Source organism: Arachis ipaensis, chromosome B9 (genome assembly GCF_059453495.1).
Source record: "Arachis ipaensis isolate K30076 ecotype BB chromosome B9, ASM5945349v1, whole genome shotgun sequence".
Lineage (NCBI taxonomy): Eukaryota > Viridiplantae > Streptophyta > Magnoliopsida > Fabales > Fabaceae > Arachis > Arachis ipaensis.
The window spans coordinates 17,925,564-17,930,746 of NC_142444.1; the positions used below are offsets into that span (position 1 = coordinate 17,925,564).

The 5,183-nt window shown below is 31.8% G+C and overlaps 1 pseudogene; it reads right to left on the reverse strand.

Annotated features, from left to right (window-relative positions):
- Positions 1–3,750: 3,750 nt before the first annotated feature.
- LOC148543904 (pentatricopeptide repeat-containing protein At2g17033-like) lies at positions 3,751–4,565 on the reverse strand (annotated as a pseudogene).
- Between the last annotated feature and the right edge of the window lie 618 nt (positions 4,566–5,183).

Below are 5,183 nucleotides of genomic sequence, written 5' to 3' on the forward strand. Positions count from 1 at the left end.
ATCACTTTTTGTTTGTGTGTAAAAGAATTCTATTTAATATGTGTACACATGAATGTAGGATATGTTTCTTACTTTCTTTGTAACTTGTAAGAAGGAAGAACCAACAAGAAACCAAACCAAAAGTTCTCTCTCTCCCTTTGTCGCTCCCAATTATAGTGTTTGATTCATCAAGTTCAACTATTTCACTTCTCAGATCTTAAGCAAAGGCAAGTCTCTGTGTGTGTGTGTGTCCAGCTAAATCGAGCTGAATCTTGTAGCATCCAATGTCGTGAGATGTTAAAAGGTCCTATGAATCTACAGGTCTGCCTATTGCTTCTTTTTCACATCTTTTAATTGTATGTGATTATTTAAAGGCATAATTTTATTAACTAATGAGGTCTGCAGAATGTTAGTTTGCTGCATACTAATGAGGTCTGCAGAATGTTAGTTTGCTGCATACTAATATTGTTTCAGACTAATAATTGATTAGTAGTATAATAATGTAATTCTAGTATCTAGATTAATTGTTTCAGTCTTTCAGACTAATATTGACATGTTTGTGGAGGTTGAAACCCACATGAATGTGTTTTTTTTTTAAATTAAAAATTTTTTATGGGGGTTCTAAACCGCCACAATGATTAACCAAGAAGTGCCACAAAACGCAAGCACAGAACCCCCACAAAAGGCATAGAAAACTGCCACTGAATGAAATTGTGGGGGTTGTGAAAAACCGCCACAAAGGAGCTCGTGGCACCTCAAATTTTGGGGGTTTTTGAAACTGCCACGATCCTTTTTGTGGGGGTTTGAAACCGCCACAAATAGGAAAAAAAACCGCCACAAATGAGCAAAATCGTTGTAGTGGAAGAAGGAGCAGTAGAAGATGAGGAGGAGAGAGAAGAAGAGTTTTGAATTATGCAGAACTTATCAGTACACATATAACGAAAATTCTTAAACAATACACTCAAATATCTTCGTGTTACACCCAAATATCTTTGTGTTATACTCAAATTTGTTGTAAATATAGAAAAATATTTTCTCTAATGTAAAACTTTTACATTACATTTCAATTCAAACCATCAATAATGAAACATTATTCACCTACAGAATTATGAACTACTAATGAAAAAATTAACTAGAATTGAAACACAACTCACTTGATTAGATTCAAAACAATAATAAATTTCATTCTGGTTCAATTGACAATTTGAACTTGAATTATTCATTATCTTCAACAACGAGATAACTGATGATGGAGAAGAAGAAAAAAAAAAGAAAAGAAGAAAAGAAATTTTAATAAAAAAAAGAAGGAGGAAGAGGAGGAAGAGGAGGAGGAGATGGTGTTGGTGACGATGATAACGAAAAAAAAAATAAAAAAAGAAGAAAAACGTGCAGCAATAATTCAAAAAAAACATACGTACGTAAATATAAATGACTTGTATAAAAAATAATTTATATGCATAAAATAACTCAAAAAATTATAAAATTTTTTGTTTGGTTGTAAATTATAATTTCAAATCACTATTTATATGTCTCTTTTTAGCTTTTAATTTGTATTTTAAACTTCAATTTACATAATTAAAAAAATAATTATAACTAATTTCGTTATAGAAGAATGGTTAATATTTTAATTTTTAACTATTTAAATAAAAAATTCTATAGCATATAGCATAGGTGATAGCTCACAGCATGCACCCTACTTCATTATTTATTTATTTTTTCACTTTACACCCACACGTGATGGATTGGCCCTTCATGTCCCGGAACTGTCGCGCATGCACACGTGTGTTCTCACTTTCACCTCTCTCTCTCTTTCTCTCTCTCTCATATGTCCATAAACGCTTGTCCCTTCTATAATTGCTTTTTTTTTTGCTTCAATTATATTTATATAACCTTATTACATGCCATCGCTTGCTTTTCTAGTTATTACTTTCATAATTTGCACTACTAATAACAAATGATCAAAATAACATTTTTATTTTGTTGTTTCATATTTTATTTAAGTGGAGTAATTAATTAGAATTGCATAGCATTTCAAAGCATTTTCTATTTCTTGAAATAAAATACAAATCAATCTGATCATAAATTGTTTACTTCTGTCTCAAATCTCTTCGATTAGATCCTTCCAGTTGCCAATTGGTGCTTCATTATTTGCTTCTCGCCTTTGCCTTTCTAATTCCCTCCTGAGCATTACTTCCATTTCTTTAACTTTTTTTGTTCTATCCTTTTATTCTCCTCTTTATCCCCTTTTTTTTAAGAGAAGATAGATGAGATGTTAGGATTTAAAAAGAAAAATTAAAAACTTATGTGCTGTTAATTTTATATAAAGTTGATAAATGAGAATCGTTTACTAAAAAAAATACGTATTTAGATACACTTGAAAAATGTAATAAAAAAAAATAATACCGTAAACAAAGATTACGCTTTTTAGATTTGAGACACTTTTGTAAAAGATGTCTATATTAGTATTGTCTATTCTCAAAAACTACGTTTTTCTGTATCAAAAGATACGCTTCTAACATTTGAAAATAAGGTGAATTTTTTTAAATAAGATGGATTTTTTCAAATGATACTGTGCATGACAAGTGGTTATGTCTTTTAACACTAATAGTTACTAGAATTCAAAAAAAGCTATATTTTTCAAAACTACTGTATCATTTTATAAACATAACAAATAATATATCAAAATTTAGGGTATAGTCAGAACTATTGACGATACTCAGCGAGCAAAAGGAATTGCCGGAACTTGGAATGGAGACAAAATTGATAGACAACTTATGGTACGTTAGATTTGCGTTTTTATTTTTTATTTTTATTTTTAGTATTTTCAGTTTTTTAAATTTTATAAAAAAAAATAAAAAAATAAAAATAATAAAATTTTATTTTTTTTTTCACCTCTTATTTTTATTTTTTTTATAATATTTAAAAAATATTAAAAATAAAAATACAAACTAAACATATCCTTAAAATATAAATTGGGAACTCCGAGAAAATAATAACGCGTAAACGAAATTGCACGTACTTGGAGTGCAGACAAAAGATGTGTTATTGGGATTGAAAAGTAGGATACAAAAGTAAAAATACTCTTATAAAAAAATAACGGAGCAGCAAAAAAAACTCGAAGAGTTCAAAGTGAACACCATAGTTCTAATTCTATGTTAGAGTTAATGATAATAACTCAAGACTAGTAAGCTATATATTTAGTTGTCTAATGGGTCTTAGGTCCTGTTTAACAAATTAAAAAAAAAAAAGTAGTTGTCTAAATAATATGATTCAAGGTATCAACTATTTATAGACGATAAGCAAATAAAAAAATGTACAATCAAATAATAAATGTATACTATCTTATCGTTAACAAGCTAAGAATACGAATCAATATTAATCTAGTTAATGATAAACATTCTAATCTTCTTTACTATGCTATGAAATCAATTAAGTTGGTTAGAGAAAATAAATTAATGATTATAGATTTAATATATTTTCTCATGTAAATTTTTTTGAGTTAAATCTCAAAGTAGTCGCTGAACTTGTAATCGAATCTCATAGTCGTTCTAAATATATAATGACCTCAATATTGTCCTTGAATTTAACAAAGGTGACTCACGGTCGTCCCTGAAGCATTTTTCGAAGAATATTCCTTAACGGCGTGATGACGTGTACTGAGAGACGCCACGGTGGATAGGTGACGTAGCTGTTATCGTTATTTGACTCAATTTAGTCTCTGAAGTGGTTTATAACTCTAGTCCCCAATTTGAGTTTCATCTGTATTCACCATTAAAAGTCACTCTCTTTCTTCTTCTCTGCTCTCCTTTTTCTTCTTCTCCGCCACATCTCCTTCAACCAAAGCAGCATAATCAAATAGGATGAACCCAAATGATATCCATGCAAATTCAATTTAGCCTCCGATGAATCCCACACCATTACCTCTCACACAAGAATCCAGTAACTCCTTAAGTTCGAAAATCATTTTCACTGTCGATTACCTCCTGAATGAGTTGCCATTGTGGATTGAGGAGTTGAATGAGATGTCTGAGCTTCTCATCTTCTTAAACCAGGAAACCATTTCCATGTGCTCATCATGAGTGCCAAAAGTTCAAAGAAACATATTGGTGCAAACAGTGTGAATTTCAAAGCCACCTCACTTCATTTGATCCACAACTCTCTGCAAATCATGGAACAATCCTAGCCTCCCACAACCATACATAATGGATTTCAACTCAAAAGCTGAAGGTCAATCGCTCCACCATTGCCTCTCAAATCCTTGGCTTCACAAGACCTATCCATTGCACATAAATCACTAACCATATACTCAAAAGCCCTACGTTTATGTAAATGGAGGAAGAACTACAAAAAAGCTGGTTCATGTAACAATAAACAATATCAAAACCTTTCGGTGAGTCTCGCTTGGAGTGTGACTCAAGAAATTTACAGTAGAAAAGAGCAAGCTCTCTGTTTCGAGATTCAAGCTTGGAAATGGCATCAAAGACCAGAGCTTCAGCTTCCTCAAAACGACCCAATTGATCAATAAGCACTTCAGGGTCAAAAACAATGGTAGGGTTCCAAGTGAACTAGGGAGTTTGGACGATACATGAATAAAACAGAAAAATTTTGGGAAATTAGAAAATGAAAAAAGAAGAAAAGGGTTTAGGATTTACAATACTTACAGAGAGAGCAAGAGAAGAAAGGTGAGAAAAGGAGGAGGAAGGAAATAGAAGATGACAAAATAGTATCTTCTAATAGTGGAAGAAGAAGAAGGAGATGTGGTTAAAGGAGATGTGGCGGAGAAGAGGGAGAAGAGGAAGAAGGAGAGAAGAGAAAAAGAAAGAGAGTGACTTCTAATGGTGGACACAGATGGAACTCAAATTGGGGACTAGGGTTATAAATCACTTCAGGGACTAAATTGAGTCAAATAACGATAACAGCCACGTCATCTATCCACCGTGGCATCTCTCAATACACGTCATCACGCCGTTAAGAAATATTCTCCGGAAAATGCTTCAGAGACGATCGTGAGTCACCTTTGTTAAATTCAGGGATAATATTGAGGCCATTACAAGTTTAGGGACGACCGTGAGACTTGATTACAAGTTCAGGGACTATTTTGAGATTTAACTCAATTTTTTTTTTTGAATTGGTGTGAATTTTATATAGTTTATATTTCAAACTTTAGGCCCGAAAAAGATCGCAATAGTAATGAAAAGAAGATG